This window comes from Puma concolor, chromosome C1, assembly GCF_028749965.1.
Source record: "Puma concolor isolate L17-30 chromosome C1, mPumCon1.1.hap2, whole genome shotgun sequence".
Lineage (NCBI taxonomy): Eukaryota > Metazoa > Chordata > Mammalia > Carnivora > Felidae > Puma > Puma concolor.
In genome coordinates this window covers 72,831,224-72,847,291 of record NC_141674.1, presented here as the reverse complement: position 1 = coordinate 72,847,291, position 16,068 = coordinate 72,831,224, and the positions used below count along the sequence as shown (strand labels likewise).

The 16,068-nt window shown below is 33.3% G+C and overlaps 1 protein-coding gene across 5 annotated transcripts in view; it reads left to right on the top strand.

Annotated features, from left to right (window-relative positions):
* Positions 1–16,068, top strand: part of COL24A1 (collagen type XXIV alpha 1 chain) — a 404,519-nt gene that overhangs the window by 155,897 nt on the left and 232,554 nt on the right. The window lies entirely within an intron of this gene.

The window sequence follows — 16,068 nt, the reverse complement described above, 5'->3', positions numbered from 1 at the left end:
TTTCCTCTTTGATTTATTTGTTGACCCATTGGTGGTCTAGTATCATGTTGTTTAGTCTCTATGTGTTTGTGTTTTTCTCACTTCCTTGTAATTGATTTCTAACTTCATGTTGTTACAGTCAGAAAAGAAGTTTGACATGGCTTCAATCTTCTTGAATTTATGAAACCTATTTTATAGTCTAATAAGTGACCTGTCCTGGGGAATGTTCCACATGCACTTGAAAAGAATATGTAGTTCACATTTTTTGGATGAAATGTTCTGTATACATCTATTAAGTCCCTGTGATCTAATGTGTTTTTTAAGGCCAATGTTTCCTTATTAATTTTCTGTCTGAATGATATATCCATTGATGTAAGTGGTATATTAAAGTTTCCTGCTATTATTGCATTACTATCAATTGCTCCCTTTTTGTCTGTTAATATTTGCTTTATAAATTCAGGTGCTTCTGTGTTGGGTGCATAAATATTTATGAATGTTATATACTCTTCTTGGATTGACCCTTTTATCACTACGTAATGCTATTCTTTTGTTACGGTCTTTGTTTTAATTTTTAAATTTTGTTAATGTTTACTTTTGAGAGAGAGAGAGAGAGAAAGCATGAGAGGGAGGGGGCCAGAAAGAGAGAGACAGAAGTTCCAATACAGGTTCTGCACTGTGAGTGCAGAGCCCAATGCAGAGCTCAAACTCATGAACCATGAGATCATGACCTCAGCTGAAATCAAGAGTTGGCCACTTAACCAACTGAGCCACCCAGGTACACCTACAGTCTTTGTTTTAAAGTCTGTTTTGTCTTATACAGGTATTACTATTCCAACTTTCTTTTCATTTGCATTTGCATTCCTTTTACTTTCAACCCATGTGCATCTTTAGACCTGAGGTGAATCTCTTATAGGCAGCACATAGATTGGTCTTGTTTATTTATCCATTCAACTGCTCTATGTCTTTTGATTGGAATATTTAGTCCATTTACATTGAAAATAATTATTGATAGGTATGTATTTGTTGCCTATTGTTCATTGTTTTCTGGATGTTTTGTAGTTCTTCTCTGTTCCTTTCTCTTGCTCTCTTACCCTGTGTTTTTATGACTTTATTTAGTATTGTGCTTAGATTCCTTTCTTATTGTCTTTTGTATGTCTAGTATAGGATTTTGCTTTTTGGTTAACACAAGGCTCACGTTTAACATCATATACGTATACACATAATGGTTTATTTTAAGTTGATAGCAACTTAAATTTGGTCAAATTCTAAAAGTCTACATTTTTACTACCTCCCACATTTTATTTTATTTTTCTGACATCACATTTTACATCTGTTTATATTGTGTGTCCCTGAACTATTATGGTTAGTTTTACTACTTTTGTCTTTTAACCTTCATAGTAGTTTTATAATAATCTACTACCTTGCTGTATATTGACCTTTACTAGTGAGATTTATACTTTCATATGTTTTTGTGCTATTAATTAATGTTCTTTCTTTTCAACTTAAAGAAGTACTTTTCACGTTTCTTGTAAGGCTACTTTAGTAGTAATGAACTCCTTTAGCTTTTGCTTGTCTGGAAAACTCTTTATCTTTGCTTTGATTCTGAATGATAATCTTACTAGTAGAGTATTCTTGGTTGGTTTTTTGCCTTTCAGCAGTTTGGATGTATTATGTCTCTGCCTTTTGGCTTGGAAAGTTTCTGCTGAAAAATCTGCTGATAGTCTTAGGGGAGTTTCCTTGTATATAACAAGCTGTTTTTCTCTTGCTGCTTTTGTAATTCTGTCAACTAGATGTGTAACAACGAGAGAAAAAAGACCACTTCTAAAGAAATTAGGTTTGTTTTTAAATTTGTGATTTCCTAGCCTTCCAAGCTTTATTTGGAAACTTTAGGAATATTTAGACTAGTAAAAGGTTAAAGTAGCTAAAAGGGCCCAGCTCACATTTCTTCATAAGGCTGAAGTTCCAGGGAGCTTTCAGTCCTGCTAACAGCCTCATCTGTACAATATGAAAGAAGATAGAGAACATGGGAGGGGGATTTCCACATGGCTTTATTCTCCTCCTCCTTTCCCTAACTTAGTCAGTAGTAATTCAGTACTCAAACAAATAACCAATATGGAAGAGGGATAAAGATAGAGATAGTGTAAAGCATTTGATTTAATTGACTTGTTAAAGTGTACATGTATAGAGAGGAGAAATATTTGAGAAAATGAAAAACTTTGTATTAAATAGAAATTATCATTGTCTCAAGGTTAAAAACAGTGTATTTTTTAGTGTTGACACATGAATATGTGTTTTGGTAAAATGATCTAGGATAGATAAGATATTTGAATCTCAAGTTTTATTATATTTGGTAGTGTGGATATAATTTTGACTATTCATAAATATTCACCAATAAAATATTTTTATGTAGCCATATATGAAGGAATTTTAAAAAGCCCTACTTTAATTTGCAAGCAACTAATTAAGCCTCTTGAGGATTTAATATTATAAACTGGAATACTACTCTTTAATTCATATTTAATTTAATAATTTAATAACTATGTCCAAAATATCCCATACTGACCATGATCTGTTTTAACTGCACATATTTGTGGAGGACATTGTATTTGTGACAGGTGTTAAAAACTACCAGTGAGGCTTAAATGCATCAAATAAGGTTGGTTGGGTGTGGTTTTATAATAAAATTTCCTAGATATTTACCATGAATTTTAGATTAATCAAGATCAATCGAGCATTCAAACTTTATAATCCTCCTATAATTTTTTTAAGATAATGAAAAAAAATGCAGAACGCATGGTCTTGACAATAAATTTTGACATGCAACCATAGGACTTATTTTCTTTTAGGGAATAAAGATTTCTTTTCAATTAAGACACTTTAAAGTATAAAGACAAACCTAAATATTTTTCTTTTCTCAGTTATTATTCAGCAAGAATAACATAGGTAGAATTGTTGGCCTCTAAGAAAGTTATATAAAAAGTCATCTTGTTTCTTGCACAAGAAATGATCTGTCCATTTCAAAAGGATGTTAATAATAGCTGTATTTGTTAGTGTACTATAGTGTCAAATACTACAGTACTATATATAGTAAATGTCTTACACATATCTCATTTTATCTTCACAATAGCATTATAAGCTAAGTATTATCTCCATTTTACAGATGGTTTAGTTATTGCTGTCACATAACTATCAAGTGACTTTGCCAGGATTCTAACCCAGTTCTTAACCACTTAGCTTTGGTACGAAATTGTGGAAAACATTCAATACCATGCTAAACTGTTTCTACTTTATTCATGAGCATCATGAAGCAATCAAAGATATTTAAGTAGTAAAGTGTCCTGGGTGATTTATGTTTTAAAAATATATCAGTCAGCATGGAGGAGGGCTTAAATAGGAGGGAAACTGAAGGCAAGGAGATGAACTCGTAAAAGCTAGAAAAGAATTATAAAGATCTGAAATAGAGCATTCAATCAATCAGCCAATATTTATTGATTGCCTTTCATATGAGCCATTGTGCTAGACTGTCCACAAAGATGAAAAGTATTGATCCTTACTTTCAAAAGACTTACAATCCAGAGAAAGATCTGCAAGAAAACTTTTATAATAACCATATGAATAATATTCAATTTGTAATACCAGCCTCCAGTCTGGCAAGTAATGGAATAGGGAACTGTGCGGAGAAGGTAGCACTTGAGCTGACATGATGAATGAGTAGGATTTGCATCCAGACAAGGGAGATGTATGGCATTCAGGAAAAGGAAGCCTGTGAGAGGATGGAAGTGTAATATGTGGAACACTCTTACACTAAAACTATTCGTTGTTTGCATGAAATTCAAACTTAACTGGGCATCCTGTATTTTATCTGGCAACCCTATTGGCCACCTACAAAGTTTCCATATATACAGCAATGTTTCTCCCTTTTTTTCTGTCTCTATGGAAGAAATATTCCTCCTCTTTCTCTGTATTCAAGTCCCACACACGTTTTGCAGCAAAACCTCTCCTCAACTACTGAACAACCTCATGCCATCAGTTATCACCTACCTTTACACTGATCTCTCTCTTGAATCAAAATTTCCCCTTTGCACTTAAAACCATTTTCACTGCCAATGTTGTAGCTCAGGCCCTTTTTACTTTTCACCAGCATTAGTAATAATCCTTCATTTGTTCTTCCAGCCTCCAGTCTGGCATTTCTTCAAATCTGCTTCTGAGTAGATGATGGAATAATGTTTGTAAAGTATAGATCTTATCATGTCATCCTTGTGCTTATTCCTTCAGTGATCTCCATGCTTCCAGGTTAAGGCTCGCACTTCTTTACTTTTTATGCAAGGTTCTTTATAACCTACCCTGTCTCTCTAACTCTATTGTCTATAATCATACAGACATACATAGTCATATAGTGATGGAAGCATCACTCTTCCGAAAACCTTATTCCAGCTAAACTGTTTAGAATACCAAACCGTACTATACTTGTTCAAATCTCAAAGCTTCTTGCCTTCATATATTACAACTGATGATTTATCTCTCTATTAGACTATAAGCTTTTGAGAGAAGAGCCTAACTGATTTTATGAACATCACAATAATCATAATAATGTCCATAACATATAACAGGAATGCAATAGATATTGGCTGAATGCATGATTGATTGAATGACTGTGTTTAAAAACTATTTGGGAAATAGAAACAATATAACTTGGAATTTATTAAATGAAAGAGAATTCGAGGATAAAGCTGAGACTATTACTTGAGTTACTGTTGTCATTGATTTAAATAGGAAACTTAGGAGGAGCAGGTTTAGAGGATGGGAAATACAAGAAGTTTCATTCTGGGTATAGTTAGTTTGAAGTTCCTCTTTGACATCAAGGTAGAAACAATCAAGAAATCACAGTAAACCAAACTTAAAAATAGAAATAGTAGCATGAGGCGATGTTGAGAGAGAAAGGTAGTATAGAGAATGGAATTGATAACTTCTATAATGTTTAACCCTTCACCTGCTACATAACTGAACTTGATGCATATATACACACATGCATTTATCCATCCACTCAGTATTTCATTTATTTAACATCTATTGAATTTCTTTTATGTGTTAGACCAAGGAGTAAATGTGAGATTATAAAGATTTCTTTTTGTTGTTGTTAATTTTTTTTAACATTTATTTATTTATTTATTTATTTTTTTTGAGAGGCAGAGAGAGACAGAGCACAAGTAGGGGAGTGGCAGAGAGAGAGGGAGACACAGAATCCGAAGCAGGCTCCAGGCTCTGAGCTGTCAGCAGAGAGCCTGATGCGGGGCTTGAACCCATGAACCATGAGATCATAACCTGAGCCAAAGTTGGCCGCCCAACTGACTGAACCACCCACGTGCCCCTTATATCGATTATAAAGATTATAGATTTCTAAACCATGGTTCTGCCCCTGGATGAGGTAACAGTTTGGTGACAGATACCATAAAAATAGCACAAAATGTTGTAAGAAATGCTGTATTAAAGAGTTGGTGAAGTGCTATGAGAACCTAGATAAATGAGAAACAGATTCTGCTCTAGGAAATTAAGAATTACTTTAAAAGGAAGTGATAATGGAACTTAATGTTTTCAAGTATGCATTTCATGTTAGGTGAAGAACCAGGTAGCTTTCTAAATTCTTTTCAGTTTGGAAAATTTGTTTCTCTTGAAGTTTTGTAAAGAAAAATGTCATAGAACTGAAGAAAACCAACTGATAAAACCAACCAATATTACAATAGTGATATTTAAAATTTCCTTCTCATTACTTCTTTTAGTCTTAGAATTACATTGTTTAAAAGTGGTACAAAAAACCCTGAAAACCAGACCTTTTAATGAATACAAATGGTTGAATTTCCAATGAGTAATAATTACTTTGTGGATTACTTTATCTAAATGTATTCAATAAACAGGAACTTTAAGCTTCATCAGGAACATCACTGGACTAATTGATTGTTTAAAATTACTGAATTTTAAAATAACATTTCAGAAGAGATTATTTTATCAAAAGGACCAGAAAATTTTAAAAGAAGAAGGACTTTGTTTTGTAGGTTAAGAAGCGTCTGCTTATGTTTTTCTTCTTGGTGCTTCATTATTTTTATTGAAGTCGTTTCTAGAAACAGAAGGGAAGAACAGAGTCAAACATGCTGACCCTATTAGCGTGATCTTTAGTTCTGTACGCAATATCACGGAAGCATCTTAGAACTTCATTTATTTTAATATACATATCTTGTTTGGAAAGTAGGGACAATATCAATTACTAAAGCTCTGTTGAGGCTATTCAAGGAGGTCATCAAGACAATTATGTGCATTCTATGTGAAATACATGGTTACCCTATTTGTAAGCCAGTTGGGTTCTTTCCAGAGCAATTTGGCACAGCTCTAAAGAAGCCTTTTATTTTCTCTTCATTTTCTGCCAGTTGACTAAAAACCTCAAACTAAGATTGGAAACTTATGTTGATTATGGTTCTATTCATTATGGGTATGTGTGTGTATATATATGTGTGTATATAGATACAAAACATACTCTCATGAGCCTTTTTAAGAACCACCCGATTTGGCCATCTGCTTTCAAGTATCTCATAACATTAGAAAAACCATCCTTTGCTGCTTACTTCAGAAAGTAAGTGCCCAATAAATATTCTCTGTTCTCCAGTAAATAGAATAATTTATTTATTCCTATAATGGTTTGTGTTGTTACTTTGGCTGTGGAATTAGGGGTGGTAAAATAGGCTGTTATTTTCTGTTGTATGACATCTCTGATAAGTTTTTGGAGAAAGCCTACTATTAGAAATAGGAAGCCTGTTTTAATTTGTAAAATTATGTTACAGAATATGTGGAAATAACCTTCACACTGAATTATGAAAATGTCATGTGATCATATGTAGAGGTGAGCTAATTCGGTAAGAGAAAAATGCATACCTCTGAATAGTTTTCTAAGAGCACCTCAGCTCAGCCCTGAGCACATTTCATGTGCTAAATCAAGATTTCTTACACTAGCCATTTTATTCTCCAGACATCATTTAGTCAGCTGAAAAATACTTATGAGTTTGTACAATGCGTAAGATATTGTGTTAAGAAATTACTTGGAAATAAGATTAAAACATGGTCTTCTGTCTGCTAGGAACTTGTAATTTTCCGGAAGTGTGAGATTTCCACATGGGAAAAGCTAAAAAAGCATAACTAGGCAACATATAAATGAACAATAAGGAGCTCAGGGAATGACTATTATGGCATTTTTCTGAAAAACTTTACAGAAGGATTTTGAGATGGATGGATTGGATTTGGCCAGGTAGAGTCAAGGAATGAGAGTCTTTATACAATAAATACAAAAATGAACTAGAGATGGAGGGCAAAAGTAAACCTATCAGTCTTAAAAAAAAAAAAAAGTTAGGAGTCAGATTGTGACATATCTTAAATATAAAGCTGAGAAGTTTAAATGCTAATAAGCCCAAAGAAGATTTTTTGTTGTAATGATAAAAACATAACATAAAGTCTACTTTCTTAACAAATTTTTAAGTGTACAGTACAATAATGTTAGCTATATCCATATGTTGTACAGCAAATCGCTAGACCGTTTTTATCTTGCATGACTGAAAGGCTATGCCTGTTGAGCAGCAACTTTGAATTTCTACCTCCAACCTGTAGCAGCCACCATTCTACTTTCTGCTTTTATGACGATCACTACTTTAGATACCTCATATATCTAGAATTATACGGTGTTTGTTCTTCTGTGATGGGCTTATTTCACTTCACATAAGGTCTTCAAGTTTCATGCATGATGTAGCATATGTTAGAATTTACTTCCGTTTAAAGGCTGAATAACAGTCCATTGCCCAGTAGTCTAAATATCCACATTTTCTTTATCCATTCACCCACTGATGTGCATCTAAGTTGTTTCCACCTATAGACTATTGTGTAATGCTGCGTTGAACATGGGAATGCACTTAACTCTTTGAGATTCTGTTTTCAATTCTTTTAGGTAAATACCCAGGAGTGGGGTGGCTGTATCATATGGTAGTTCTATTTTTTAATTTTTGGAGGCACTCCACACAGTTTTCCATAATGGCTGCACTATTTTTTTTTTTACATTCCCACCAACAGTGCACACGGGTTTTAATTTCTCTACATCCTTGTCAACATTTATTTCCTTTTTTGTTTGTAATAGTCATTCTAACAGTTACGAGGTGATGTCTCTTTGTGGCTTTGATTTGCATTCCCCTAATGGTTAGTGATGTTGAACATTTTACATATACTCAATCATTTGTGTGTTTTACTTGGAGAAATTTCTGTTATAGTCCTTTGGCCATTATTTTAATTGGTTTATTTGGTTTTTGCTGTTGGGTTGTAGGAGTTCCTTATTATGTTATATATTAAACAATCATATTTATGGATTATGCATATTTTATCTCATTCTATAAGTTGCCTGTTCCCTGTGTTGGTTGTTTTCTTTCTGTGCAGAAGTATTTACTAGTCTGTTTTTGTTTTTGTTGCCTTTGTTTTTGTGTCAAATACAAAAAGTCATTATCAAGACCAATATAATGGAGGTTTCTCCTATGTTTTCTTCTAGGACTTTTCTGGTTTCAAGTCTTATGTCTAAATGTTTAATCCATTTTGAGTTGATTTGTATGCACGGTGTAATTTAAGCATCCAATTTCATTCCTTTGCATATCCAGTTTTCCTAACACTGTTTGTTAAAAAGACTATCTTTTCCCCATTGTAGTCATAGCACCCTTGTCAAAGACTATCTGACCATGTGTGTGTAGTTTTATTTCTGGGTACTCTATTCTGTTTCATTGGTCTATATATCTGTCTTTATGCCAGTACCAAACTGTTTTGATTATTATAGCATTTTTAAAAAAATTTTTTAATGTTTATTTATTCTTGAGAGAGAGACAGACAGAGACAGAGTGTGAGTGGGGGAGGGTCAGAGAGAGGGGGAGACACAAAATCTGAAGCAGGCTCCAGGCTCTGAGCTGTCAGCACAGAGCCCAATGCGGGGCTCGAACTCACAAACCGTGAGATCATGACTCGAGTCAATATATTTTGAAGTCAAGAAATTGAGACCTCTAGCTTTCTTCTTTCTCAAGATTGTTTTGACTATTGAGGGTTCTTTGTGGTTCCATATGAATGATAGAATTGTTTTTTCTATATCTGCAAAAAATGCCATTGAGTTCTCACCAGGGATTCCATTGAATCTGTAGATTACTTTTCATAGTGTAAATGTTTTAACAGTATTAAGTCTTCCAGTCCATGAACATGATATATCTTTCACTGTGTCATCTTTATTTTTTTTTCACTGTGTCATCTTTAATTTCTGTCAACAATGTTTTATAATTTTCAGTGTACAAATCTTTCACTTCCCTAGTTAACATTATTCATAAATATTTTATGGTTTTTGATGCTGTGGTAAATGGGATTGTTTTCTTAATTTCCTTTCTGAATTGTTTCTTGTTAACGTATAGAAATGTAGCTTATTTTTGTGTATTGATTTTGTAATTCTGCAACTATGTTGAATTCATTTATTAATTCTAACAATATGTTGCTAACATCCTTAGCATTTTTTACATACATGCTCTTGTCATCTGTGAACAGAAATTTTACCTTTTCTTTCCTACTTCGATGCATTTTTTTCTTTCTTGACTAATTGCTCTATCTAGGACTTCTAGTACTATGTTGGATAGAAGCAATGAGAATGAGCATCCGTGCCTCATTCCTAATATTAGAGGAAAGCTTGCAGTTTTCTACTGTTGAGCACAATATTAACTGTGGACTTCTCATATATGACCTTTATAAGGTTGAGGTAATTCCCTTCTATTTTTAGTTGGTTGAGTGTTTTATCATGAAAGAATATTAAATTCTGTCAGATGCTTTTTCTGCCTCCATAGAGATACTCATGTTATTTTTATCTTTTGTTTTGTTAATGTGGTATATCATATGATTGATTTTCATATGTAAACAATTCTTATATCCCAGGAGTAAATCTCATTTGGTCATGATGTATGGTCCTTTAATGTGCTCTTGAATTCATTTTGCTAGGTTTTTTTTTGGGGGGGAGGGTTTCTACACCTATATTCATTGGAGAATTTGGCCTGTAATTTTCTTTTCTTGTAGTGTCTTTGTCTGGCTTTGGTATCAGGGTAATGCTGGCCTCATAAAGTGAGTTTGGAAGTGTTCCCTCCTCTTGTCATCTGTGAACAGAAATTTTACGTTACCCAACTTTTTGAAAGAGTTTGAAATGATTTGCATCAATTCTTTCTTAAATGTTTTATGGAATTCCTCAGTGAAGTCATTTGGTTCTATGCTTCTCCTGGATGGGATATATTTTATTACTGATTCAATCTCCTTACTACTCAGAGATCTATTGGATTTTGTATTTCTTCATGTTTAGTTTTAGTAGGATATGTGTTTCTAGGAATTTTATGTGTGTCTTCTAGGTTATCCAAAATGTTGGTATATAATTGTTCATACTAGCATCTTATGTTCCTCTTTCATTTTTTATTTTATTTAAGTATTATCTCTCTTTTTGTTAGTCTAGCTAAAGGTTTGTCAATTTTGTTTTCATTAACAAAAGTTTTATTAATTGTTACAAAGTTTTATTCATTTTTTCTATTGTTTTCCTATTTTCTATTCACTTATTTTGCTTTAATCTTTATTATTTCTTTCTGTCTCTTAACTATGGGCTTAATTTGTTCTTTTTTTTTTTTTTTTCCTAGTTTCTTGAGGTGTAAAGCTAGGTGGCTTATTTGAGATCTTTTTTAATGTAGGTGTGTACCATTTTAAAATTCTCTCCTAGGGGGCCTGTGGGTTGCAGATTGCTCAGTCAGTTAAGTGTCTGACTCTTGATTTCAGCTCAGGTCATTATCTCACAATGGAGTCTGGCTCTAAGCTAAGCACAGATTAGCTCTCTCTTGCCCTTTCTCTGCGTCTCCCCACTTGCACGTGTGCTCTTGCACTCTCTAAATAAATAAATAAATAAATAAATAAATAAATAAATAAATAAACTTTTAAAAATAAATACATGAATAATAAATAAAATCCCCTCTTGGTACTGCTTTTAAACATCCCATAAACTTTAGTATATTGTGTTTTCATTTTTATTTGTCCCAAGATATTTTCTAATTTACCTTTTGATTTCTTCTTTGACCCATGGGTTCTTCAAGAGTGTGTTAATTTCTTCCTATTTGTGACTTTTTCAGCTTTCCTTCTGTTGATTTGTACTTTCATACCATTAAGGTTAGAAAGAATAGTTGGCATAATTTAAATTTTATTATATGTGTTAAGATTTGTTTTGTGACCTAATATGTGATCTATGTGATCTATGCTGGCGAATGTTCCATATATGCTTGAAAAGAAAATACATCCTGCTGCTTTGTGTGGAATGTTCTTTATCTATTGGGACCATTTAGATTTTAGTGTTATTCAAGTCCTCTGTTTCCCTTATTGAACTTCTGTCTGTTTGTTCTATTAATTATTGAAAATAGGGCATTGGAATCTCTTGCACTGATTGTGTTGCTGTCTGTTTCTTCCTCCAGTTCTGTCAATGATTGCTTCGTGTATTTGGGTATCTGATATTGGGTGCTTATTTATTTATAATTGTTATATCTTCCTGGTGAATTGACCCTTTTGTCATTAGTTAATATCCTTCTTTGTCTCTTATGACAGTTTTTGACTTAAAGTCTATTTTGTTTCATGTAAGTAGGGCCACACCTGTTCTCTTTTGGTTATCATTTGCATGGGACACCTTTTTCCAAGTTTCACTATATGTTGTCTACAGTGTGTTTCTTGTAGATATCATATAATTGGATTTTTAAAAAATCCATTCAGGTACTCTAAGTCTTTTGATTGCAGACTTTAATCCATTTACACTTAAAGTAATTACTGGAGTGCCTGGGTAGCTCAGTTGGTTAAGCATCTGACTCTTGACTTCAGCTCAGGTCAGGATCTCATGGTTGTGAGTTTGAGCCCCACAGCCAGGCTCTGTGATAAGTGTGGAGCCTGCCTGGGATTCTCTCTCTCCCTCTATCTCTGCTCCTCCCCCACTTGCACATGCTCTCTCTCAAAATAAATAAATAAACATTTTTTTAAAAAGTAATTACTAATAAAGAAAAACTTACCATTGCCATTTTGTTCATTGTAATTGTTTTGTGTCCTATAGCTTCTTTGTTCCTCTTTTCCTCTTTTGCTGTCTTCCATTATGTTTTGTTGAATTTTTTGCTGTGACATGCTTCAAAACCTTTCTTGTTTTCTTTTGTGTATCTTTTATAGATACTTTGTGGTTCCCATGGGGTTTATATGAAACCTCTTAGGTTATAGCAATCTATTTTAAGCTGATAACGACTTCGGTTGCATTTGAAACTCCACTCTTTTACTCTATGGAAGATTTTGAGAGTAAAATGATGAAAGAGTTGTTTTCAGAAGAACAATAATAGCAAATTTAAATATGAATGTAGTGAATATATGGGGTAGATAAGTGCAATATCAGTTTAAAGACTTGTAAACACTAATCAACATGCAATGTATAAGAAGAAAACTAATATTTATTGAGTCTCTGTTATATTCAAGGTACCCTTTTATTTATTGTAACAACCTCATGATGATGATGGTAACATTATTCTACAGATAAGGAAACTCAGGTTATAGCCCTAGTAAGCTTCAGAGATGAAATCCATATCCAGACTCGACTTCAGATTCTATTTTAAATTAAAAAAAAAGAATTTGTTTAACATGATAAATATGAGATGTGCACAATTTAAACAATGACAATAACACAAACTGTATTAATGTTAAGAATTAGACCATTGTAAGTTTCTCAAGTATCCCTCACTTCCCTTCTTGCATTTATAGATAACAACTCCCTTGTGTTTGCCATACTTTACCATACTTTTACCACACTTTTACCAATGTGTTGTTTTGCTTGTTTTGGAAATTAATATAAATAGAACCATAGTACATTAAATCTTCAGTGATTTGCCCCTGCCACTCAGTCTTTTCTTTCCCATATATTCTAGGCTGATGCATGTAATTACAGCTTATTTATTTTTACTGCTATATAGTAACACACTATGTAGATGTACTGCAATTTTGTGATTGATGCAACTGTTGATACTCATCTATGGCCTTATTTCTTTCTTGAGATTACTTTTCACAAATCTTCCACGTGTGCTTGTAAGGACTTTGTAAACTCCATCTTGGGGATTCGGTGTTTTACATATGGCCATTAGATCAAGATTGGTCACTTTGCTATTTCAGTCTTCTCTGTTCCTGATTTTTATCTGCCAAGATCTAGTAATTTCTGAGAAATGTGTTAAAATTTCCCTGTCTAACATTAGATTACTCAATTTATCTTTATCTATCAATTTTTACTTCATGTAGTGGAATTTATTAGTTGCATAAAAATTGAGAGTTTTTCATCTCTTCCTGGTGAACATAGCCTTTTATCATTATTTAGTGACCCTCTTAACTCTAATAATCTGTCTTACCTTGAAGTCTATCATATGTAACACTACTATGATTATTTCAGCTTTTTTGAGCTGGTGAATCTCTTGCATATCTTTTTCTACTTTTCTGAACTTTAAATCTCCCCGTATTTTTGTTTTAGTTGTGTTTCTAATAAACAGCATATAACTAGTATTTTTTTTAATTCTGCCTTTATAATTTTTTTAAGATTGTAAATTGGTCTTGGAAGAGAAAGGAAAAAAGGCTCTGGATTTATCTGCTTCCCTGAGAGAGTTATTTTTTGTTTCTTGGTCAGTAATACCACCTATGCAGGGTAAAAATACCTCTCTCTGCAGTGAGAGAATAAGGGAACTTAGTTTTCTTTTATGGCTCAGCCATCAGCTAGTTACACCCTGGATATGGAGCTGAGTCCGTTTCTTACACGTACACACTAATCGAAACTTGTATATTCATCAATGTCTTGAGCCCCAGGAGTTGGTAATAGATTCTTAGTGTCTGCTTTTTTTATGCTACAAAAAAAAATGATCGGCTTTGTTAGCCGATGATAACTCAGCAAAAAATTATTTGCAAATATTACAAACTTTCTGACTCTCCCAGAGAAGATGTTTCTCTTTCATCTGAGTTCCCATTATACTTTACTTCTACTTCGATTACAACTCTTATGTACTATTTTTTATTTTAAAGTGCCATCATCAATAATAAATTAGGAATTCATTGAGAATAGGAACTGTGTTTCATTTGTATTTGTATACTCAGGGTCTAATGTGCTATTTATTATACCTTACACATAGAAAATTAATAAATGTTGGATGAAAAATGAATGAAGAATTAATTAAATAGTTAAGCATTAGCTGTCCTGTGTTGGAACTTAAATATCATAGCATTGATTCTATACCTTCTGTCAGTCTAAATACTTAAAACCTATCACTTAGAGATCTTGAAGAATATTTTGGATACTAAAGAGTTAGACATCATTGTATCAGTCAGAATTCTTTCAGTTGTAAGTAATGAAAATGCAACTTAAACATGATTATATAAATATGAGCAAAGTTTAGGAATTCAAACAACTAAATCCAGGACCCCAAACAATATCATTAGAATCCAATTACTCCTACTCTCTTTATGTGTTAATTTATGGATTTCATTCTCAGGCTCTCTCTCCTTCATGATTTCCCATCATCCTTAATGCTATTCCCAACTGTTCCAATGTAGTCCAGAATTTCCTTTAGTTAGGCTGAGGTGGGTTTCTGGCTCATTACTGAACCAATCACTGTTTCTGGGGGTGTAGAATATGCTGGCTGACTTAGGTACATGTCACATGTCCACCCTCAAATTTAGTCAGGGATGGACTCACCTCCCTTCAAATCGTGTGGGCTGAGTGGGGAGAAAGTGTTTCCCTAGGTAAAATTAGGATGCTTTTGCCTGAAAAAAAAAAAAAAAAACAAATGTATGTTGGACTTGCATACAACAACATACACCCATTTCAATAATCTAATCCATCTCTTCCAATGAAAAATAAGAGAGCTGCACAAAAACATTAAGTTATTGCCTGAGGTCATGCAGTTTCTCCAATGGCGCCATGTACATAATAAGCCTGTGATAATATATTGTAGACTTTTAAACTGACCAAGAGTTTTTCACCTTTTGATTGTGTTGCAATTTAGCAAAGATAGAGCAAGGCATAATGTGAAGACAAGATTTTAGTGCAGTTTGTCACTTTGCTGCATTCCAGAACAAATGATTAAAGCTACCTGGATAGATTTGCTATTTGGCATAGTTATTTACTACATTTAAAAATTAGATAAAATCTTTGAATGGTTATAGAATCACTAAAAGCAATAATGCAGAAGGTAGTTTTTAAAAGAGATTTACTTAAAACTTTGCTGACACATTGAATGGTTAGAGGAACAGAACTGAATAAGAAAAATGTCACCATGTTAAATAGATAGTACAGGGTGTTTTCTGAAGTAGAAAGATTTTTTTAAGTGACTTTGCTGAATTTTTATTCAGAGCATTCGATTTTTAATAGCATGCATTTTGAGTAACAACAGATTTCTTTTAATCGTGAAATTGCTAATCACATTCAGATTGTTACTTTCTTCTGCAAATTCCTCTTTTTGCCAGCTTGTATTAAGAAGGGAAATAAACTGAAGAACATTTAGTGCAAATATTGTGTCCTAGATTCTGCTAGTCTCTTAACGGATATTAAAACAGCATATATCTCTTCCATCTGTTTTTAGACATTGTGGATACTGTATTATGTATTTGTTGTACTATTATCAAATTAACAATTGGACCCATTGCTTTTTTTTTAATGTTTATTTTTTATTTTATTTTTGAGAGTGAGAGAGAGAGAGAGAGCAAGAGGAGGGGAGGGGCAGAGAGAGGGAGACACAGAATCTAAAGCAGGCTCCAGACTCTGAGCTGTCAGCACAGAGCCTATCGTGGGGGCTCAAACCCGTGAACTGCGAGATCATGACCTGAGCTGAAGTCAGAAGCTCAACCGACTGGGCCACCCAGGAGCCCCAGGACCCATTGCTTTAAATTTAGAAGTACTTTTTCTGAGTGTCTGGTTGTGTCTGGTTGAAGAGAAACATACTGAGCAGATTATTTGAATGATAACATATTTTT